Raw genomic sequence first — 26,030 nt, 5'->3', positions numbered from 1 at the left:
TTTTTGCACATTATTTCTGTATGTCCCAGCATCTGTAACTGCCTTTATAGTTAGGTGAATGAGATCAAGAATTCATTTGTTTCTATTATGGAGGAAAATTCATTAGGGACAAACCTTATGTCCTGGTTTAAACCATTTGGTTAAACTATGATACCTTAATATAGGAATTTTCAGCTTACAGACATCCCTATCCTGCAAGTACTTATGAAATAAATTAGTTGACCCATTTTGAATCTCTTGGCTCACTAGGTGTGGGTAGTTTGAAAGCACTTTATATATTACTAATAGAAAAAAACTGCCTCAGACATCAGGTGCTGCTGTTAGGAGACAATAATTCTGTGAAGCAGGTGTTGTGTTGTGTTATGCCTCGTCGTTGTGTGTAGATCTCTGGCTAGATACTGGGAGTAATCAAATGATAAATCTGAATCTAAACAACAGTGATTTTTTTTCCCTCAGTACCTCAAAGCAGCAGCATTACCAATGACAACTGTATCTATTAATTCCTGACTACAGTCTAATTTATCAAGATACCATAAAAACAAAATTAATTTAATTTGTGATAATACACTTGACTATATTCAAATGGCTTCCTCCAGAAGCAGACATGAGTCTTAAACAACAAAAATTTAATCTAGAAAATTCCAATGTAGTCCCAACATGTGTGGGTTTTCACACTTTTCTATTTATTTTTTTTTAAGCAAAATTTACTTTCATTTTCCTCAGAAAATGTAACTTTAGTTAAAAGTAGAAATTTGAAGCCTACAATGAGAAATACCTAACTGTAGTATTTAACAAGGAGGGCAAGACTAAGCAGCTGAAATCTCCTGACATTTTTGCAAACAGTATTTAACAGTGATAGCTAAGAAATTAGGGGTTTTAAATAATTTTCTTGATTTATAAATAATCAGTATATTTCAATACATTAAAAGAGTATTCCAGGTTTCCTGCTTTTTATCCAAGAAAAAAGATGCTGTTTTGTAGGATCCAGAAGTATGACATCTGATCTGAAAAGTTATCTCTTTATGGTTCAGGAGTCATGGACTAAATGTACATTTCAATGTATTAAAAAAAAAAAATCTTATAATTAAATTTTCAACTCTATATATTTTTTCTTATTCTTCAAGCATCTCATTTATATAAGTGACCTAACATAGTTCACAATATTTCTTTCTTCAACAAAATATCTGCTGAAATTTTTTGGGGGGTTAATCTCTCTGTGTCAGTTGGGATGACCGGAATTAAAAATGAACTCATATTACACTGGATCTCATAGTAAATAATATTTGCCATTGCATTGTACATCATATCTGTGCTCTGAGCCCTCAGCTGGCTTCTGTAAGGAGTGCTGTGGCTCTGGTGGTTAACTTCATCCGCAGAAAACCATGAATGTCAAGTTTTCCTTAGGAAGTAGATGCTATCTGCACAAGCCCCTTTTTCAAAATGTAAGATAACTAAGCAAGAAACAAGTACTAACACCCTTCTAAGAGATGAAGAATGGCCTCAGGGAATTCCTTTCCCATGGACATTCTCAATCCTCTCTGAAGGCAAAGTGGTCATAGGGAAAAAGAGGTAAGTTTGAATGACGTTTTTCTTCACCCTTATGACCTTACTACTGTTCTACAGCCTGTACTGAAGCACAAAAAAATGCACTAAGGTCTTCACATACTCACAGAATGGTTGAGGTTGGAAGGGACCACTGGAGGTCATTAAGCTGAACCTCCCTGCTAAATAATTTTAGTCAAGATTGCATTCAGATGTCTTCTGAGTGTCTCTGGGTAAGGAGACTCCACAACATCTCTGAGCAGCCTGTTCTTGCACTCAGTCTACTGCACAGTAGAGAAGTTCTTCCTCATATTCAGGTGGATTCTCTGCATCAGACTCTGCCTGTTGCCTCTTGTCCTATTGTTTGGCAGCACCAAGCTAAACATGAGAAAGGGAATGTAGGAAAATGTTATCAAATATTTTACAAGATAAAGGCCAAATTTTATGTTTTCTGACATAAAAAAAGATGAAAGTTTTCAAGTTTTTTTAGTGTTGTGACAATACATAGTGATAATAGATGGAATAACTAGTACTGTTTGTGCATGGATTTGTTTTATCAGACCTCTGGTGTGCATATGCATTTGCATGCAGGCACAAGTAGACTTACAAAGGTTTCTGCTAACAGCTATATAGTGTTACACCTAAAAAATATGAGAAGTGCCAGTAGAGTGAACTGTCCCCAGAGATGTTGGATTTGTTGCAGAAGAAGCTGGGATTGTTTGTTTGGAATTTTTTGTCCAGAAAAAAGACCATAAATGAGTTAACACTTATATAGAGGGAATGGTAAGGAGATGAGGGCTCAGAAGTAAATTAGGGAAGTATGCCATTTTATACAGAAGCAGATGTATCTTTTGAAATCTAATTAAATTTGAGATTTACACTATCATCCAAAACCAAATTTAAATAATATTTAATGGTTTATATTAATTGGTTTTGGTTTTGTTTTTTTTCTAGCTTCTCAAAATGGTAAGGAAACAGGAATGATAAAATCTACACATAATTTTTATAATGGAATTATAATGGAGTTGGGCACTTCTGGAATTAGTCTTAAACTGGTGCTTTTAATGACATTTGGACACTGAGAACACTTTCCCAATTACACCAAATGGCAATTATTGCTATTAATAGTGTTGGATTCTACATTTTTTCTATGAGGGTGTGTTTTTGAGGAAAGGCCATAAACAGAGGGGCTTTGTTTTAGAAATGCCTCAATGGTTACTTAAAAATTGCAAGATCCAATCACACCTTAATCTTTGAACAGCCTCATGATAATCAAAGGGTTATTCTTCATATTTAAGAAGGTGCCAAAGGCCTTATGTTTAAAGGTTCACAAATTAGTTAAACGAATACCTTAGTAAACTGTATTGGTTTACTAAAAGACTATATAAACAATACACACATAAAAATGGAAAGAAGTAGCTTTAATACAAGTATAATGTTAGATCTCTTCAGAACATAAAAAAAAAAAAAATTAAAATAGTAGAAATAATTTGAAAGACTACGAAAGGCATGAAAATGGTGTTTATGAAAATGACCCAAACAGTCCTTATTCATTATGTGGACAAAATTTTAATTAAGGAGGGGATTTTAGAAAAAGACATATTTGGACAAATTATTTCAGATAAATTTAAAAATATATTGGTAACTGTATAAATAAAACAGAGTTAATACTCCCACTTCATCTCAGCTGCATAGAGAACATGATTATACTCCATATATTCTAATGCATTACTTTGGAAACAGCTGGAAATAGTACCAGCTCCCATTGCTTTTTAAAATTAAAACTGGAAGGCAAACTATTCTTTCTATGAATAGGTTACATTCCATGTGAGATTAATATCTACATTAAAAAATTCAGGTTTCATTTGAAACCTTCCTATAGGTGTCTATTTTTTTACACTTAAAACTTTCAGGTATAGAAAATCAAAGAACCTTCATTCCACAGGGATTTTTAGGGTAAATTCCTCTCAGCAGATTGTGGACATTAGTCATGTAAACAATTGTTCCTGAACCAGTTATCTTAGACTCTCCTTGGAGAGAACTTTTAGGATACAATTAATCTGACCAGCTTAAGGTTTCTTTAGCAATTTTTGTTAAATTACACCAAAGAATCACCTGCTTCTTTCCACCGACTGTGTGAGAAAGGACTGGGACACATCCTACCCTTTGCAACTGAGCTGTCCTTTAGAGCTTTGCCTTGCATTTAAATATAATCAGCAGAGTAGATTCTATCTGCATTCCTAAAAAACTAGATTTATTGGATTATAGATTTTGACTTGTAACTGTTTCAACATAATTTGATCACTCAGAGCCTGAATAACTATGAAAATACACCAGAATCAGTTTTCTCTACAGTACCTTGGATTACTGAATATTAGCCTTTCTTTTTCTACTTGGCTTTTTCGGATTTTTCTTTCCCTGATTTTCACAAGTTGTTTTGAAATATTTACAGATATGGTAAAGTTGTTTCTATGGGTGTCTCAAACTGAAATTTTCATTACTTTGGAAGAACCAATATATACATAAAAACCAAAATTTATACAAAAATTGCTGAACAGTAAAATCCATGTATGTAGATAAAACTGTTCTATACAGACAAGCATTTGAGACTGTGTTGTACTAAATATTGAGTTTGGGAAGGACTTAGTATAACAAGAGCATGTTCCAAAGCTGCGTTTAGCTGGGGCTCTTCTGCATGGAAGATGCCTTCACTACCTCGGAAAACATACATAAAAATCCAGTACAACAGTCACAGTCTGTAATTTTAAGATTTATCTCATCTGTATCACTCACAGATATATCAGTTTACATAATTTTACCTTATATTTTGTTGTCAAAGCTAAAAAATATGAGCAAAATTATCTCAGACCAGTAAAGTGAAAACAAGTTACATATATTTATAAGAGCTGGTGTGAACAGTCAGCATCAACTTGTACATATCAAGGAAATACAATTCCTTATAGAAGCCTGAAAAATTAAAAAGAAAAAAAAAAAACAACCAAAAAACCTGAGAATTTAAAATACAACAGAAGATTTTATTTTGTGTAAATGTGAAGTTGTATTATGGCATTTAGGTCACCAAAACCTAAAACCCTCAAAACCCATAGTAAAGCACTCATTGCCTTAATAACAGAAAAAAGCAGTGCTTAATGTAATCTGACTTTCTAATGCAACTAATTTTAAACAGATTGTTTAGACCTACTTCCATGCTTTTACAGTAGTATGGAGGGTATAGAGAAATCTTCAACAAAGTAAATCTAACTTTACAAATTAAAAATTCATCTCTGATGGATAAGGGAAACAGGGGAATTTGGACTAAATGATCATTATAGGTCCCTTCCAATTGGACTACTCTCTTTTCTGTTCTAACATTATTCCCCTTTCTACTTCCTCTCACAACTCTTTCTACATCTGATGTTCTAAATACATTGTCTTGGTCTGCTCTTCTGTTTTATCCATTTTATATCAGAATTATTTCAACAAAATCTGAAGCCCAAGCTTCAGTTTCCACACACAGGTAAGCCTTCATCTTTTGAAGGATTTTCTCTGGTCCTTCAAATTTTTAGGAGACTTGCTAATCATGTTCAGCTGTCCCCTAAACAGAATGAGAAGCTATTTCAGTGTTTCAGTCTTTCATGCTGTTAATATTTTCCCTGGTGGAAAATCCTGCAATATTGGGTGATTATAGACTGGAATCTACTATAGAGCTAGTTACAGCAGATGTGGAGTGATTAATCAGATGTAAATTTGAAACAATTATTATTACATAACTAGATATAATATAATATAATATAATATAATATAATATAATATAATATAATATAATATAATATAATATAATATAATATAATATAATATAATATAATATAATATAATATAATATAATATAATATAATATAATATAATATAATATAAATTATATAGTATTATATTAATTTATTAATATCTATCTCTTCTTTGGGCTGAACCTTTAATCTCCCACCATTTCAGCTCCAAAATTTTCAGTAGCCCTGTGACCTTCAAGTGACATCTTTATCAAAATATTGCTAAGGGAAATTTTAAAAAAAACTATTATTTAATTTACTAGCTTTCTTCTTTTTAAAAAGTAAAAGTATAGAACTGACAAAGTATGTGCAGTAACTGTTGCTGTGTCTGTTTGGAAAAGTAATTTCATTTTGGCTGACTTTGCACCCACTTACTTCATTTACCCTAAAATTTCTGTCTGTCTTAAACAAATGGTTCTCCAGAAACCAAAAACTGCATGGCTCAGTTTTACTCCACTTCAGACTCCTTGAAATTTGCACAGTGGCACTAGTAAATAGTTTTGGCTTAGGAATTGACAGCCCAATATCATATTTATCTGTGAAGGTCGCTTGAACTCATTAGAGAAAATATTGTGTATAGTACATTAGAGACAAAACTTTGCCAACTAAAACTGAATTTTGGTTGATTTATTTGTTAGCTATTCTTTTCCAATGAGTAAAAGAATGATCCCAGATATTATAGATTGAAAAATCTATTGAATTCTTATATAGATATTGAAAAAGATAAAATAATGTTTTGTGAGTTAGAATCTCAGCCTTCAAATAGCACTGACAGTGGCAGGTCCTCTGGACCAGATTCTTTAGAAATCCATGAAGAGCTACATCTCTTCATTCTTGGTTTCCACACAAAACTGGAAAACTGCACTACTGAAAAAATTGTGCTAAAAAATATAGATCCACTCTCCAGCATGTCTGTACTTCTATGTGTTCCACTACTTTACTGAAGTACAGAAATGGATGAATGCAGCCACTTGTGAATACTTAAAATATTCTAGGTATTCTGTAACATACAATAGCTAAGGCTAGTGATATGTTGTATGCCACTAACCAAAGTGATTAATTATTCTGAATATGTTAAGAACATAGCTTTCTATAAAGCAGTGTATTTATTATGTAGGGCTTTTCCTTAATACCACTACTTAACAGAGGAGGTCTTTTTTTTATATGTTCTAAGTAGGACTTTCTACATAACTGCACTTCTGTTCTTTTTTTGGAGGTTGGTTTTGGTTTTATAATGGAAATAGTGACTCTATATTAAAGGTTGCTGTTTCCCTCTATTTTCTTCTAGCAAGCCTTTGGAGGAAGGAGATGGAGGAAAAAAACAGGCTTGGAAGGAAGCCTAAAATATACAGGGGGGAAGTGAACGGTATTGATATTTTTCTTTCTTTTTAGCACAGCTTCCCAACTCCTAGTATGGACAACTTCTATTATATGACAGATACAAATTCTTTAAAAACCTAAGAGAACTAAGGAACCAGAATTTTAAAAAATGCTCTCCCCTCAGTCATGCCTGGATCCTGCTGTTATGTTTCTAGTACTAATAACAGGATGAGGGCATATATTTTCAAGCACCACCAGCAAATGGTCTCCTGTAAAAGGTGATTTGCTAGCACACAAGCTTCTCTGCTTTCAGTCCTTCAAGAGGCTCTGGCAGAGAGTGTTTAGATGCTGTCTAGGAAATACCACTGGACAGAGACTTTGCTGGACAGTAAGCAAGAGGTCATCTTATGTGTGAATGAGAAATTATTTTACCTTTGTGGGTGTGTTTGCTGCTGACATCAGGATCAGTAGACCAGCCTTTATCCTTTTCTTTCATTCATATAGCTGTAACCTCAGGGTTTGCCCTAGATGATTGGCAGCCAGAAGATAACCAAATAAAAAATCATTTATTTAATGGGAGTGTCATTGGTTTAATGGGCCTATGACCTGTTTGTTATTCTGCTAAAGTTTGCAGAAAAGCTTAAAGGAGGAAACAAGATTGTCCTAGCAAAGTAGGATAAACTGCCCAGTGAAATAATTGGAAAAAATAATTAGAAAGTTAGAAAAGGCAAAAATAAGTCAGAGAGGAATTTAAAATATGCCTTTAAATAACTCCTTGAAGTCTGCTCATGGTTAATCATAAGGATTTCCTAGTGTATATGTTAGCCATAGAGACTGAGGAAACAATTCAGCTGCAGCCCATCCCTGAGTACTGCCTTTTTGGAATCAGTTCCAAGCTTTCCCAGGAACAGGAAAACACTACCATTTCTCCCAAGCCTCCACAGTGCTGCATCCTTGAGCAATTTTATTTCCATCTGGTACAAATGCATCCTCTCTTTCTTCTTTATTTTTCCTTTGTCTTCTGCTGTTACTCTCAGTTTGACGTATCTGCTGTTCAGAACAAATCCATCAAGCAGACCTCATTGTTCTTTCAGGTAGCTTGTTTGATTCCTAGTGTATTATTTATTTGCATGTTTCTTCTACCTTAAATGATCTTCTAGTTAAACGGTTTGCAAAACTCATATAATGTTTAATGGATATTCTTAAAGAAGTATTTTTATATATGTGTGCATGTAGGTATGTGCATATACACATCCCCCCCCCCAAAAAAATTGCCATTCCTAAACTTCTGTTTAAATCTTCACAGCATAAAGTACGATGATGGTGTGCCAAGCAAAGGGTCTTACTGAATACACCAAAGCTTCTCTACTCATCCAAACAGCTATAATTGCTGTCATCCAACTAGAAAGCAGCTGGATCATACACCTGGATCCACTAGCTGGAAAACATTCCTAGACTCCTCAATTCAGACAAGTTTTTAATAATACAAATTATATTAACAGTATAGGTGAAAAATCAGACATGTTAGAATCGGACATGTTTTGCCTTCTCATATATCTTTTGTAATTTTTTTGTAATTTTCTGCTACTGCGGTAACAGATGATAAGAAATTACAGTATAAACATTAATTAATTTTAATAGTAAATACTAAAACTTAACAACTCTAGGGTTGTTAAGGTTCTTCAACGAGAACAAGAACTAATGAAATCTGAAAAAAGAAATCTGCTCATCTTTATTAGACACCTAAATGCCTAGAGTTTGTTGAAGCTATATTTCTAAATCAAGTAGTTAAGTTTCCTGGATATTCAATAATTAGACTTTGTTTCTCAAGAGGGTGATTTTGTCTCATTCAGTTTAATAAGCAAAGTTAAGCTAATTGGATTTCCTTACGGTACCTTCAAAAAAACCTAGTCTTCATCATCGACTGTATAAGGAACTCAGATATTGTGAGAACAGTTCAGTAGCTTCCAGGATGGGATTAATCATACCTGATTTAAACCGTTTAAAATCAGATTGTCTAGTCTAACCTTTTTGCATACATTTCAACTGCCATCAATAGCAAAGGCCTTTTCTAGCACAATTCATCTTATCCTCTGGAGATGTCTCCACTGATCATGGATACCCTATTGTGAAATAAAAAATCATCAGGGAATGAGCTCAAACACTGGATAAATACTTAAGATACTTAATTCTTTGCTGTCTGGAAGTGCCTCAGATTTACAACTTATTTTCTCCTAGCCAAAGCCACCATATAATATGTGGATGCAACTATAGGTATTAAAATTGTTAAGTGAGCACCAGAACCAATGAAAATCTGAAGCTGCACTCTGTCTGTCTTTATCAGACACCTTACACCAAGATTTTGTATGGTTGTAGAAGCAGACCTTCTCAAAAAATACCTAAGTTTCCTAGAGAATGAACAGTGCTATTAGCACTAGTTCTTAGCCATGTTTCACTCAGCACTAGAGACATAGCCAATACAACTAGCCTGGGTAAGTAACTCTCAGATGGCAGTGTTGGTAAGGTAACTCTTACCTAAGCTATAGGTGGGAACGAGATATCCAAGTCACGTAAATTGAATTCTTGTACTGACAAGTTTGTAGCAGGCAGTGCATTGCTAGCCCTACTAAAGCTGCTAATTTGGTTTGCTTTGTTTTCACAGCTCTTTCCCCTCTGCAGTCCCTGGCCTTTATGATGGACTGAATTCATGCTGAAGATTTTCTTTTATGTATATTAATAGAGCCTTCTCTTCCCAAGTACCAATTTTTATGAAAACTTCAAGACCTTACATATCTTTGGCACTCTCAGCTCTCTGTCAGAAGTAACTGATCAAGCAGAAAGTGACTGAAATTAAGTTAACAGCATATACATACCATACCCACTCAGCCAGTGTTGCCACAGGAGTCTTGTTTCCTTAGGGGATCATCTGAAGATGTTTTACTAATGATCAATAAAGGCAAATACAATGCAATGTACTGTCCCTGGTTTGAGGGCAAAAATTTGAGATATTTGTTAAAAAATAAGTGGCCTTTCCATATGCCTTCAACTTTTATGAGAATGAATGCACAGTCGGCCTGAAAATAATTTATCATTGTGTGTCGTGCTAGCTTACTTACTTATACCAATATTTTTATAAACCAGGTTTATTAGTAAATAATAAGAAAAAATATTTGAATAAGAAAGCATTTTAAGCATACAGAAAGGCATCAGACATCATGTAATAAATTTTTCCAAAAACTATCATCATCCACTTCCATCCTTAAAGTCACAGGACTGATCAGTCTGAAGGTTTTCTACATATATTCTCTTAGGCTGACTGTTTGCAAACAAATACAAGTCAGAGCCCAACAGGGTGATAATAGACTCAAATAGCAGTGTATTTTTCCCAAGAGTTGCAGGAAATGAAAGCTTGGTAAGTATAGTTGTTTCATGTATCAAAAACCACACAAAAGCTCTGAAATTTGCTTTTCTTCTAGCTTACCATGCTGTGAGATTACTGACTCAATCTTTGAGACCTTTTAACTTCAGCTAGTGTCATTTATACCATTTCATAAGACCAAAGGCCAAAAGTGTTGTAACCAGCTGGAAGCAGCAATACCCTAATATAAACAGAAAGGAAAAGAATATTTTTGTTTTCGCTCCTTCCCATAAAACTTCTGTCTAAACCAATTCATTTTAAATTCTCTTACCTTCAATTTCATGGTTTCTTCTATGTTGTCCTTTAAGTCTTGAAGAAAATAATATATATCACTAAAATACTTCTGTAAAACAGCCTTTTATTCCTTCTGGCAGAAATCCATATTATAATCAAATTTAAAATAAGATGCACACCAATTTTAAATTTGGTCTTTAAACTGGACAGCTGGGAAATTTTCTGTTTGGACTGCATTATCTGTCTAATTGAACTCCTTTCTGAGCAATGCAGATTGTGGTGAAAGGTGCCCTCTAGCAAGATGGCATTTCTAATTGATTCATTTGAACTGTAACATTATTGCTGCCTTTCATTTGATTGTGTCATTGTGAGTACATTATGATGTCTGCGATCTTTAGGGAAGGTGGATCACCTCCCTAAATTTAGAATGTTATGAATTATGGGCTAAAAAACTGTTGTTTGCATACAACCAACCAACTGAATTTCTTCCTGACATGGTCTGTTACTACAAAGACATTAGAGATGCTATTTTAAGTCACATGTGCAAGCTGCCTGGAGACTATAATCAGATTGACTAATCAGGTGGCATGGCAAATTTGGCCTGTCATATGGTACATTGAATTCACTGTCTTTGTATTCAACTCTAATATATTTTACTTACTGAGAAAATAAAATCTCCTTTCTCTTCACTTCTGTTTAAACTCAACTCATCCAGAAAAGTGGGTATACAGTTGCACTAGACTAGTCAGTTATGTGTAAGCATCAGATATAGAGTAAAACCTCAGGGTTTTATTCAGTATAATAACTAGGGGCTCTTGCAAGCATTATTATATTGCATCTGCTCTTGTTTCAGAGTCTTGATTAAAGACAGAATGAAGTCTGTGTTGCTAATGCTTTGTCAGTTTGTGGCTCATTTGGTAGTTCTTCCTTTCCAAAATATTGCTTGCATATTTTGTAGTCCATGATTATGCAGAAACAAAACCACAGATGTTTGTATTACTGAGGTTTCCCTCTTCTAACTGCATACTCTCTTAAGCACATCCCGTGAAAAATCCATGTCTTATTCATTTCATAATCACATTAGAGATGTTCTAGAAGCATCATTTTATGGGTTTTTTTGTGATTCTCCTCAATCTCTTTGTCTTCCATTCTTCATTTTTTTCTTTCCTGCATGTCTCCTATCTCATTGGCATGCCTGACTTCTGGCAACACTATCAAGATATCCATCCACTTCTGTTGTTGTGCTTCATATTCATTAAACAATCACTGAAGAGATTTTCCCGTGGCCAAACCTCGGCTGGATGTTCTTCACAAGGTCAAACTAGTTCCCAGTGGCACAGTCATACCAATGGTAGAAACTTCGGAACAAAAAAAATATTTGTTGTCTTTCTCCCAAAATACAATACCAAGACGTGAAATTTGGTTTGCCTTACATCTAATCAAAATATTTCTATAGAGAAAGAGGGTTGGGAAGGATAACCAACAGGAGGATTTGATTAAGATCTGACTGTAGGTGTTTAAATCATAGCTGGCCTATACTATTCATCTAGGCTTCTGTAGAAGCTACTGTAGAAAAATAGAAATTTAAGGATGATGCCAGTTGTTCTTAGCAGACAGGAGTCAATCTTTTGAAAGACCATGCATCATTGTCCATAAAGGGAGCTAACTTATAATTCCAATGCATCTGCTTCAAGATCCAGTGGAGGAAAGGTTAGCTATTCAGGACAACTTCTATACAAACCTTGGAAAAAAAGTAACGGGAAGGGATTTCAAATTACAATGACAATACAAAGGAAGCTTGTTTTATCAATTTCAGAACTCTTGTGTCTCTTACTGAGTTAGGAAAGCATATTTCATTATTTCTAGAAACTGGCTGAAGTGGGAGCAATGATAGAGCAACTGCCATGCTGACAAGAGGCTGTTGCATTATTCAAGGAGCTTTAGATAATACTGGGTGTGTTTAATCACACTTTTCTCATTATTTTTTGTTTGCTAAAGACATAGATGTAAACTCTTAAAAATTGACATAAATACTGTTGCTCCATATAAATAGTGCTGTTGTCTCCATTAAGGCACCGCTTTCTCTTCAGTTTCAAAATAATATTAAAATACATTTTGCTTTCCCCAGCCATGAGAGCATAGTTGAAAACAAGAATTGAAAGGAATGAAAGGACAATCTTGTTGGTACCACAACTACTCTCATCTGATATTAAGACTGCAGGTTGGTAACAATGATAATTATAAAGAAAATATCTTCTTTTTATGAAAGTCAGGTTCTAAACCACTGTATTTTTTAAAAAAAACAATTACTAGCAAGTTATGTCTAATCATATCATCATGATCATTCAGTTACAAAGCTACATATTTCCTTGCTTTAAGTGGACTTTCTTGCTCACATCAAAGTTCTCCACAACTGATCAAAAAATGAACAATGGTAAGGCACCAGAAAGTAATTATTTCTGCCTCTTCTCTGTTTCTAGAAACATGCCTTGAACCTCTTTATATTCTTTCTAGAGAAACATCCTTTCTGAGTAGTCCCAGACTGAAACTGCAGGTATACTTTGACACAATTCAAGATTCTTCTTTGAACTTCTAAAGTTATACCATTTTCTCACTTCTGTTTGAAGCTCTTCAAAATTCTGTTTGCAGACAAAAATACACCAACATAGCAGTAATAACCCTTTTGTTTCAAACTAATAATGGTGTTGTTCCAAACTCTAGAGCCAGAAAACCTGAAGAAAGATTCAGTGAGATGGGAATGTAGACACTAAGGAACTTGGAAGTTAGATCATGTTTATACAAAGTTTAGATCAAGAATAGTGTGTGTATGTGAAAACATAGAAGACTGTTGTTCAACATGTGTCTGGGAGGAGCTTGATGATCCATCAGTTATTGTGAATATCACATGCAATGTTAACCTTTGGGGTAACAAAGGGTGATCAAAGGTATTTGTGGGTTGCAAGGCTGAAAGCTATTTTTTTGAATTAGATCTTGGAGGCTGATGTGCAGATATATGCTATTTTGAGTGGAAAATGAAATAAAACATTTGATAGCACATAGTAAATACAACTCAGGTAGTTTTAGGAAATTGCAATACCTAAGCTTGAGCTAGTCAGAGTAGACTTCATTTATATGTAGAAGAAAGAAAAGGGCACTTTTAGGAATTTATTATGGACTTGAGTATGTAAAAAGTCCATTTTAGAAGGAACTGTTTCCTACAGTGTAAAAAAGGAAGGCCAGATGACTACATCAAGTGTGGAGTCCTACAGTTTACAGATGTGTATTTACTAAGCAACTGTTTGCATTTACTAGCAACATTGTTGGACATGACTTCATCTATGGCCAAAAAAGGTCTTGACTTATATTGGCTGACCACCCCTCAATAACTAAACACTGAAATTATTTCTCAGTTAGTGACTGATAAGGAAATCAGTTGGAATTCACATTAACTCTTTTGCTGTTTTTTAGTTCAGGAAACATGTAATAGAGTTTTTGTTTTGCTTTTTTTTTTTTTTTTTTAAATCTAGTTTGTGGTATGAACATGCGTAGAGATTCCATATTAAAAAAACAACATATTCAGCATGTTTACATAAAATAAATTCATAAGAATATTAGAAGGTAGACATAAACCCAACAGATTTTAGAGAAAACTTAAGGTAAGTTCTAAATAGGGTAGAAAAACATCAGGAGAAAAATACTGAAATTTATAATAAAGGAAACAACCAAAGGAACCATTCTGTACAAAACTACAGACTACACTGTTTCCCAATTTGTTTGTGCAGGAGCATTAAAAATAGGCAGAATAGGAGTCATTGAGTATTCAAGATCCACATCCTAACTTTATGGGGCAAACCTTAATGTCTTCTTCTCTATTAAATGTGTGAAACAATTTTGAATATACTAAGCCAGGCTCCTTTGATGTTGATCAGTTTGACCTAGAGTCCTGTGAATGAGTTACATGATCTTCTACACTGAGGGGACATTTTGACAACAGAGGTGGAGGTGTGTCATACCAGCACCATTCAGTTATGTAACAGTTTTCTCCTTTTTCCTTCCTTTTTTATTTTTTTTTCTCTCCAGAAAGCTGAGAATTAGATTCTTATTAAACATCAGAACACAAGTCTCTCACTCTGTCTAGTCTCTCACCACTGACTAGTGGTGTAGTAACTTTGCACTAGCAAAAGCACCCACCCAGAATAACAGAAGTCATGCTCACAATTACTGCTGTTAAATATATCATCTATCCATGCATGTGTTCTTCTGGCAGGTAGTTGTGGAGACACTTTGAATTTCAGATGGCAATACACAAAATGGGTGACTGAAGAATTCAGAATTTTCAGGTTTCAGAACTTCAGGAACAAAAATACATCTAGCAGCAAAAAATGAAGATGCATTTTTACATTTCACCTTTATCTCTGATGGTGCTTGCAACAACTATATTTTATTATGTCTTGTTCCAAGCCGATAAAGACAGGATATCCTTTCTGTGAAGCTTGGCCCTGAGAGGCCCCACATTGTCTTTTGTACCAAACTAAAATGTAACATGCCAAAAGCTAACAATAACATAGTACATGATACACATAACCAACTGGACACTAACCATGCTAACACTGCAGGAAAATGGTCATTATTAAGAGCCCTCTAGAATTAGACTGTAACTTGGAGAGGTTAAGCCCTGGTGTACTGAGGCTGTGCAGTCTCACATGCTCTGAAGCTTTAAGTTCTAATTTATTTAATTCTTCCACTTACTCATCCACAGGTAGTGACTCTCCCACTTTTCCTTTCAGCTTCTCTTGAACAAATATCAAGACAAGACAAAACATGCTTTCTAAGTGCTATTTGAGAAGCTGAATGTTAAATATGGACAAGAATTTGGTTTGCCATCATTTTTTACTAAGTACTTTAATAATGATCCCATTGTATTATATAAGGTAAATATAGACCCTTGTTTGTATATCTAAACTTATATTTAAAATCAAAGAAAATTCATTAAATCACAATCAAACAGTGTCAGGCAACGATAAAAACAGACCAGACACACAATCACCTATTTAGTTTCTACTTGTGCTTTTGAAAATGAGAAAGTCTAGAATAAACAAAATAGACTTTTATTATATTTTAAGAAACATGGAAACACTTATGCTTTGAGAGCATTTTCCCCCTGTCATCTGCATAGACTCTTTCACTTCATTTCACTTTTATGTGGCCTTTACATTCTATATTTATAAATATGAATAAATAAACTCCATATTCTCAGGATATAGCAAAGCATTTGCTAGATCTTCTTCACCAATGTTAGCATTGTTTTCTGATTAATGTCAGTTAATAGCACATTCCCCTCCATAAATAAACAGAAGCAGTTACAGGCATGACATAAATTTTCTTCCTATTTGCGCTTGCTGATGCTTAGGTGTTGTAATATTGATACATAAACTGTGTGTTCTATTTCATCCATACAAAAATGAAACAATTTCTAAACATTCCTGGAGTCATCCAACAGCAACTTAGAGAACTGCATACATTTTCATATCGTTTCAGTATTTAGGCATCTATGTTATGCCTTCAGTTTCTCAGGTTTTCCTAGCTGAATATGTGAATCTTGCTGTTTGCCTTTGATTTTCACTGGATATCTTTACACAGTCACAGTGTCTGGGTGCCAGTCAGGATACCCATATTGCTAGAACTAATTTTGCAGCAAAGGTTAGCACTGCAAGGATTTTTATGTAACACCCACTATCTAATGGAATACAATACATGAGACATTTTTCCAGTTTCTATCCATTTCCAGCTAGGTGTGTACGTATAAACACAGAGTATTCAAGCAGGATGTCCAGCATATCTGGGAAACTCGGTCCTGAATGGTAGTTTGCCTTATCATAAGCAGCAGCCATCTATTTTTTTCCATTTTCTGGATTTAAAAGTTTTGAACTATTGTCAAATTGGATATGCACATCTGTCTATTAAATAATCATTTGTAAGAAATGAGATATCAATAGTAAAGAAAAGAGAAAAACTCACAAAGATGAAACATCAGTAAAAACTTAAAATTGTACTGAAACCAAATTTTTTTTAAAAAAAATCAAAACACAGAATCAAAATATAGCCCCACTGAACCAAACCAAAACACTCGAAGCGTTTAAAGTATATAAGAAACAATGCATTTTTCTTATTTACAATCACTTTTACAGCATCCAGGGCTTCATGTTTTACTCTGCATTTAGGAAGATGAAAACTTTTTTTTAAAGAAAGTTGAACTATCATGTGATTGAAGAGGCACCTAAAAATATCTCACAAAATTTGTTTATATTTGATCAGACATGGAATCACATAATGAGATAGAACAATATACAAGGTTGGAATTCAACTCTACTTAGCAAACAATTCATAACTGGTGAACAGTTAATTTTCAAAATTATGAATTGAGAATACAGTAAATTTGGAGAAAAGCCCTGAGTAAGCTCATACAGCAACTTACATACATTTCAAGGAAGTAGATAAATTAGAGATTATTGTATGAAAGAATATGTAGGAACAAGCAAATCTTACGTGTGGGAAATTAAAATAGATATATTTTAAAATTTAGCATTGAAAATCTTGAGAAGTGCAGATTTGTTTACAATAAAATATTTAAGGATTTCAATAAACAAAATCAAGATACCAGGAAAAGTAGTGGCATCAACAAGAAAGGCTAAATAATGGAGATAACGGATACATTTTATTAATGTAATGAAAGATTACAAAAGTAAAAGGACTATAATATATAATTCTGTTTACTGACTTTTAAGGTCAGGAACTTGGTTTTAACCTCCATGTTTGCAATTAATTTTATCACTTATTTGTTCTGCAGAAGACTTCTTGTAAAACAATGGGGAAACAGATGCTGGCTTTGAACTCAAGCAGAGTATCAAGCCAGAAAGTGAAAAAAAAAAAAGGCTGTGTCTAAAAGTCAAAACATTTGAATAACAAGACAAAAATACATTTAATTATTTGAATATTAACTTCATTACAAAAATTTGTATATGTGAAAAGAAAAAATCATTAACACTTTCTAGGCTATAATGATGCTCAATAGAACACTCATAATATGATGCCTGATGTCCTTAAATCTAAGCATATATGTGCATACTCACACACAGAATTTCCCAAATATACTGTACTTTGGGATTTGTTTTCCATAAAGCTACAGCATGGTCATTTGAAAAATATCCAGCAAGTTTCTTTTTTTTTTTCAGAGAAGAGTAGTAAAGCTTAATATCCTAGTGGATGCAAAAGTCTGTGTTCATTGTTAATTTTTTTCTATCTATTTGTGTTAAGAGACCCATAAATGCTGCCATTCGGGATCATTTGATGCATCTAGCTCAGTCTATTTGCCTGGTTAGTTAACGGCAGATGTTATTACATCTTGTAACAGATGTTGTATTTACTGTAAAGCACAAGTGGTACTGAAGAAATCTTAAAACCAGAAAGAGAAGGTAGAATCCACCTTTCCCAAAGATAACTTCTTGAGATCAACAGGTCTGAACAACAGCACATGGCAATAAGAACATTTAGCTCTCTGTTGTGGATGTCTGTGTCTGTTGCTCAATTCTGACCTGACATTCTAATCTTGGTTTCATATTTGGTCACCTCTGCTGTTTAAATCATGTTGTCCTGTAGTGGGGGATTTTTGACAGGATCATCTAATCTCATTGTTGTACTACCTTCTTACCAGAATCAGGGACTTCAAAATGTAATGAAACTCACTGCAAAGTCCAGTTAATTAAGTTTAGGTCTGGGTTTTTTGGTGTTTGGGGGTTTTTGTTGCTATTTTCTTTGTTACTTTCATATGTATAAACACAAATAATTAAATGCTGCTTTAAAAAAAAATATGGGAAAAAAGCCCTGTAATTAAGTGGGAAATTTCTGGAAGACAGATTTCAACAGTTTTCCAAAGAGCTGTCTCCTCTTTTCTCTTCTCCCCTCAAATCAGCAAGTATACATTTGTACTGTAGTAATGAGGAGTTAATTTACAGCTTCTTCATTCCTTATTTGGAGAAATCCATATGAAGAGGGGAAACTATTTTTGTTCTAGGAACATATGGAAAGAAACAGGGGAATTCACATCTTACATTATCCATAATCTTCAAAATCAGAATAAAGACAAAGATATTAAAGATGGACTAACTGAACACCTTTGTGTATTTTAAAAGTATGATTAAATATCATCACATTTCTCCCTCTGTTCTATTTCTCATTATTATCACCTCTATAACATTCTTATTCTCTTCTGTTGTCTATGAAAGTTGATTCCTCAATTTGATAGAGCATAAGGTCTTGGGTTGTAATTCACTTTACATTGTCAGTACCAGTTTGACTACACCCTCTTCTATTCTGCAAGGAATTTGTTTTTATCTTCAGTCTTGCATTTGTTGGATCAAGTTGCTAGCTACCATAAGGTGTCAAAGTCTACTAAAATTATGATACTGATAAATCTGTCTCATGTTTACTGGCCAGAAAAAGCTATTGAGAAGAGTCAATGATACGTTAAATATTTTCCTTAGATACTGGGCTGCGGAAAAAGACAGAGTAGAGCAAAGTAGTGCACCTTCTTTTTTTTCCTTTTAGTAAAGCACTATCTTAAAATGGTTTAGATTACAAATTTTAAAAAAAATAATAATTTGTACATATTGTACAAGTTATTATTTATATTGTTTATGCATATTCACAAGAATTTGAGCCTGAGGTTCTCATTTTAGAGGTCCTAGAAAACTTCTTCCCCATTGTGATAAAAAGTAAACCTTTTTGTAGGCACCACAAGTACATTGCAACACCCCAAAATATCAAATTCATCCAATATAAAATGTTAGAGTTTAAGTTCAGATTACTTTTAAGCTATTAATATTGCTTGTCTGCTGATCAGATAATTACTGAAGGGAAGCTGACTGGTGTAAATGCCCAAAGCTGAAATTGCTTTGTAAAAATAAAAGGTATGGATAATTCCCTGTGCTGCATTCATCAGAGAAAAATGATATAATATTTAAGGAAATATTAATCTGTCTAACACAAGCATCACTGCAGATTTTTTGTCATGAATACCAGTTGACCAATAACATATGCATATGTGCATTATGAAAATAAATTTGTATGTTTCTTTTTGTTTTGACATTACAGCAAAACTTCATTTTCAGTCTTAGAAACTGAAAGACACAAGAAAGCATGCTGCTAATATCAGTTTGAAAATATAGCTATACAATAAATATTCTAAGTACATTTCTGAAATTCATAATAACAAAGTAAAATGTCATGGTCAAAATGTTGCACTCATATTTCTGATTTGTTCTTATTTGAGCACATAGGGAGGCAATGAGTGTATTAAAACCCCAGCAGGAGCAATCAGGGCATTTTGCATCTTGCAAGTTATTGGTGCTCAGCAGTTTTAGGGGAAACAAGAAAAGCACTTTGCAAGTGCATCCACAGGGTACTACACTGCAGCATGGTGCTGTGGTACCTAAAGTAGCTTCGTTTGTGTACCAGAAACGTGCTCATTATGCTTGGGCTAATTATAGCCTGAGAAGTCTTCTAGAGGGAAGAACCTAGAGAGTGATGCAGATGGAAAAAGAGATGATGGAATAAAATAAAATGAGAAAATATTTTGAAGATAAGTAGAGAAAGTATACATGTGAGGCTTTTCTTAAAAATGTTTTCACTAAAACACTTTTTATCTTACAAGGTGGAACAAGATTTGCTTGTTTTGATTAATTTTCTTTTTTTTTCTTTAAAAAAAAAGAAAAAAGAAAGAAGGCTAAGATATTTTTTGGACAATCAGCATTTCATCAGAGCTAAAAATAGAGATTATAATATTGTTTGCTCATGTGGGGAAATGGTGCAGCTGAGGTCAAAAATAGCTTTATCATTGCTCCAAAAGGAAAGCGACTAAGCTTAATTAATGTGTAATTCTACAAAACATTTTTAAACATATATCTAACAGTCATAACTGCTATGTCTCTTAATGATTACAACAAATTGTTACAGAAGAATGAGATATTTTTATTTGTTTCTCTTAATAAAATTTCTATTTTACCTCTTCATTTGTCTTGTATTTGTTCCATTCCAATCATAATGTTAGGTCAAAATATTACAAATTATTTGACATATGAACCAACTTATTTAGTGTATTTTTAATTTTTAGTGTATCATTCCACGACAAAAAATTTGATTTCTTCACTGTTCAATGTTTATGTTGTTTTTTTTCATTTCAATAAATCTGAGGCCATGTTCCATTGATTGAACTTAACATTACTGTCAGGTTTGTTTTCATTGTAAAAATGACCAATCAACTAACTGAAACTGCAATAGCTTGTTTATTTTCAAAACTATTATATGTTTATTTTCACACACACACCTGTACAACACTGATAATTCAACACTATTGGCTTCAATTTTTAACTTGTCAGTTAAGATTAAGTGTTATAATATGTTGTTGTGCAACTTCACATTCAAACTCCTGTGTACCATAAGCAAAATTTTTAATTTGTACACTATGTAACTTCATACACATGCTTTCTTTCATTTAAGAAAATCTATCACTTAAATTATATGTATTTAATTTATCCTAAACAAAAAGATGAAGATAGCAAATGCTAACCCAAATTGATTTGTTGTTTTTTCTTTAAATCCTAATGTAGTGGCTTCTGAACATTGAAATAGTATGAAACTATGCTGTTTGTTTATGTACCTGAAGAAATAAGGAGCTTTTTACAATTAAACTAATTTAAAAGCTCTATTGATGACAGAAACAAAACTGAGAAAACTATACCACAATCTTTCATCGACACTTTTTTTCCCCCCTTATGTTTAATGAATAAGGACTAATCAAACAGACTTTTTTAATCAGTAGACTAGATATGACATGGATTAAATGAAGGAGCAGATCCACTGAATAAGCAGAGTCTATTTCTACAAGCATACTTCACACTTTAAATACACTTGATCAACTTCAATCCTATTGTAACAAGAACTCCTTAAATGAATTTATTTAATTAGAAAAAACTAGGGGCACTCTCATTGTCTTTACAGATATGCATAATATTTAAAAGCAAAAGTTAAGTTTATATAAAAAAGATATTACTTCCCAGAGAATTTGAAGGAGTCTCTTAATGCAGTTAATATATTTGAATAAACAGTTATTTTTAAAATTAATGTCTACTGTAACTTAATAAAAAGTTATCTGTCCTCTAAATATGGTAGTTGTGATACCATATTTTTATTTTGTCAGATTCTCCAGAACAGCATTTGTCCATTACATTTTTATATCCATATTTTCATTCACTCATTACATTCATAATCTAATTGCTTCTATATTTTGCTATCTTCAGATAAATATATGAGATTTTAAAAAGTGTGAATTTATTTTGTTTTTAAAAGCCAGTATTAATTTTTTTTCAAATTTACTCTGCTAATAAACACTGTATGTTAAGGGCATGAAAGTGACTTGTAGTATATGAAAGCTCACCAAATGTGGCATTTGTTCTGCTGTAGTTCAATATTTTAAGTTCCATGCTACATTTTAGCCCAGCTCTAGAACACACTATATTCAGTTAAGACAAATCTCTGTTCATGAGAGAATCTAGATTAATTTATTAGAATCTAGAAGTAGTTGCAGACAGTACTGCAAAAACATAGCTGAGATATGCACAACTGCAAAAGATTTAAGAAGCTGATAAAAAGGTGATGGAATTTGTCTAAACATAGTTGAAAACACAACTTTATTTGTATCTGATATGTATGTACCTCTCTGTACAAGTAGACTGCATGTCTAAACTATGTGCCACAGATGTTGGTCAAACCAGTTAATCAAAGGTGCTGACACTGAACAATTTTTTCTTCCTTTTCCCCACTCTGTTACTACTGTTACTACTCTGCTACTGACCACATCGCTCTTGTCCAAGTCTCCATTTCTAGAAGAAATTGTATTTTCTTTCCTACTGATAAAACATGAATTGTAGAATTACAGACACAAGGAATGGTGGGTTTTGTAGTCAGCACAGTGACAGCATCTATTATATTATCTCACTTCTAAACCTCTCAGTAGCCTCCCTACCATTTTGAGTAGGAGAAAAAAACCACAATGAATAATCGCAAAATTCAGCTAAATGTCATCTACTCTATACTTACTGTGCACTGCAGCCTAGTCAGAAATACCTTCCAAGCAACAGAGCACTCTCCATCAGTCAGGTGAACCTACTGATACAGACATCCTCTTGCTAGTAACATCTAGTGAAAATTACCATTAGAATAATGGAAATATTTTTTGTTCATTGCTTGCAGACATCTAAAATGGGAGGTAAGCAATCTGGAAATTCCTCTTAAGAAATGTCCTATCATTTTTCTGGAACCAGTGTATTCAACCCAGCTTGCAACTGTTGAAAATTCTCACAGGTGGCTGACCTGACAAAGGATTTTAATCAGTGTGCACATTGATGTCACCAAGAACCGCTAGTCTCACTGATGCAAAGCTACAAGTACTGTATTAGTAGACTAGGGCAGGTCGAATGCTTATGACATCATTACCATTTTTATTAGTGGATAAATGCATCAACACGTATGTTTATTTTCATACAGTATTTCCAGTACAGCGTCACAATGAAGGGTAGAGTCACTGTGCTCTTCTCTATATACATATGAACAGCCATATCCTTGAATTCAGTGACTTTTCTCACTAATAAGAAAAAGTGCTTTTCAAAAGTCTACACACAGCTAGCCTACCTGCCCAGATAATGTTGGGAAAAAATGAAACTACTATATTTTCCTGTAATAAACTAAGTGGTTTGAGGTAAAGCTACATTAAAGGGAGAGAAAATACCTTTAGTTTTTTCCTACCTTGAATATTGTCTTAAAATTATTTAAAATGAGAAGAATATGTATATCCTTTTCATCTATATTTTTTTCACAGTTCCTCACCTCAGAAGAAGGGATGGATGTTTGCTCCACAGAGCTTTGTAAGAGCTGCGGATGGCACTGGAGAGAAAAAGAAGGACTGAATGTTTGCAGAAGTGCTAAAGAAAGGCGCATGATGGAGAGCAGGCAGCTCACAGAGGCTGGAGAGCTTCATTCTCCCTTGGGATGAGGACACGTCCCGTGTACCCAGATGCAGATACACTACTAACGAGGGCTTGTCAAAGGATGTCTGATGTGTAACACTAACTGTTGATAGAGATGCTGACAGTAAATGGAAGTATAATGTTTATTACTATACATTGTCCATAAAAGTTTATTTCTCAAGCATCTCAGTCCAATGTGCATCCCAAATATTCAGGACTCTGACTGGACAGCAGGGTTATGTTTGGTCAAAAAAGCTGCCAAAAGCTTCAAAATACATTAGCATCTGCTCCTCTGAGGTATTACATATATCCTGGTGCTGGGGTGGTCCTTTACACACTGACTTATTTCAGAGTCAAAGGCCACCAATGGAGCAGAAGACCTAAAGTACAATTTATCATCAGTACTTCAGATTCTGGGGAGAGCCAGAGGTATAAATTTCTTAAATACAAATATCAAAAGTTTACAGATATTATTCTGAAGAACATCTATAATATCTACAGGTGTTACTGTAAAATTCAAAAGGTCCCACTCTGCCTTGGTATTCAGCTCACACTCTCACATGAACATAAAAAGCCTCTCAAATTCCCATTTTTTTCACCACTCATAATTCCTTCTTCAATACTAATTCTCTCTCTTTCTTAGTCCATTAATCGCCATATTCCCAAATCCCTGCAGCACGTATGCTGCCCCAGTCCTCCCATCTACCACAGTCATCCTGTTCCACTACTTCATTGTTAATCTTCATTCATATGTGAAGGTATATCACATAATTATTTGCATTAATGTGCCAGAATTCATTCCTACACAACTGTTGAAAAACTCTCCCATCAAGTGTGGAGAAGGGATTTTGAGGAAGGCTACAACAACCACTTTGCTTTATCTCTCCTGGCATATTCATTTATTTAGCCTCAATAAAACACTGTAAGGCTTTAAACTACGCTCTTAGTAATTCTGAATGCTTGCAAAGTAAAACAAGAAGTATCTGCTTTTTGCATGGATGCCAAGGGAACAGAAGATAAGAATTATATCTATCAGTACCTAGAAAGGCTGAAGCATGGACTGACTTATCGAACATTTATAAAAACCATGTCCGAGCACAACTTCATGCTGGCGAGATCCTGTCCCAATTGCTCTCAACCTTTTCTCTACCATCTTTTCAGAGTCTGTTCTTAGGCATCTTTTTCTTACTTTCCAAATCTCTTCTTACCACGCTCCCACCTGTGCTTTTCCCCTCCCTCTCCCCCCACAATATTTTTAGATCCAGTTTGGTCTGAAGTAAATCCTGTGGCTTCTCCTGTTTTCCAGCTGTTCAGTGTTTTTCACACTACCTCCCTTGAGACTGTATAGAACACAGGTAAGATACTTTTCTCTCAGGAATTGAGAAAACGAAAGGTAGTGAATAGGTTGAAACAGTAAGTAAGAGAGAAAGTTTCAACAGCCAAGAAAGATTGTGAGACAGAGGACAGAACAGTTGAAGATGAAGCAGCAGATCTTCAGTCTTTCTCTCCCCAGCAACATTTGCTTCCTATAGCCAAGTCTGGATCACAGTAACAGAAACATCTCTCCAAACTACTTCATAGTAGCCCAACATCCTACTGGAGAATATTTCCAGTTTCTTGTTATCATTCTTGAGAAACCTAAGGCAGACCTTACAACAAAACTTGTCTACAATAAAACCCCACAGCAGCAGAGGCTTTTGGCCAGCTCGAGAGAGGGATGTAAGGGTCTTCCTGCGTGTTCCCAGCCACTCCAGCCTTGGAGTGCACACAACTTGAGCTGCAGAGGACAGAGGTAAGGGAGACATCGCTGCAAATGCAACACTCTCCAGTTATAAACATTCCCTTTTTTCATGCTGCATCAGCTCCTAAATTTTCATCTCTCTGCAGATGCTGAAAAATACCCACAAATTAGAGACTTCCATACCTCAAATGAAGCTAACATATAAAGGGGAACATTTTTACAAGTGAAATGAATAGCTAGTCTGTGCAAACACTGATCTCCAGATAGGATAACATCATAAACACTGGGAAATAAAATTAATGGTTGAATGATAGCAGTACTATGCTCCCAAGAATAATAATCAGATATAGATGTTTAACTGCCTGTGACTGAGGACTCCTGTATCTTGTTATAACTCACCTCCCTACAGAGTATATGCCTCCTTCTAAATATAAATATTTGAAATTATGATTCATGTGTATTTGAGTATGATAAAATGAGAAGGAATTTTAAAGGCTTGATTTAAAAAAATGGTATGACTGAAAAGGATAAGCAAATCCTAAAAACAAAGACACCTCTTTGCACCATTATGTTTGCTGTTTGGACAATTTTATGTAGTGGTTTTGAAACTGTATGTGGAATAGCAAAAATTACCTCTGAAAAAATCAGTAATTCCAAAATGTTTTACTTTAGACGAGTTTTTTTAACTAGTTCATGCATTAGCAGTGATAAGTAAATATAAAAACGTATTGGAGAGTTGTTAATCCTGTTTCCTCCTTTCTGACTGAAATCAACAAAATCTGTCATCTCTGTTACAGATAAACAGTTTGTAACACTTTGAAATAATTACTTTTTTTTTTTAAAAGGGAAATTTTTAAACTTGGGAGTAAAAT

The sequence above is a fragment of the Pseudopodoces humilis genome, chromosome 2 (genome assembly GCF_049639895.1).
Source record: "Pseudopodoces humilis isolate 2021_Gansu_Grassland_sample_001 chromosome 2, ASM4963989v1, whole genome shotgun sequence".
NCBI classification, from domain to species: Eukaryota; Metazoa; Chordata; class Aves; order Passeriformes; family Paridae; genus Pseudopodoces; species Pseudopodoces humilis.
The sequence above is the reverse complement of the archived record's forward strand: the minus strand, read 5'-3'. Positions refer to the sequence as shown.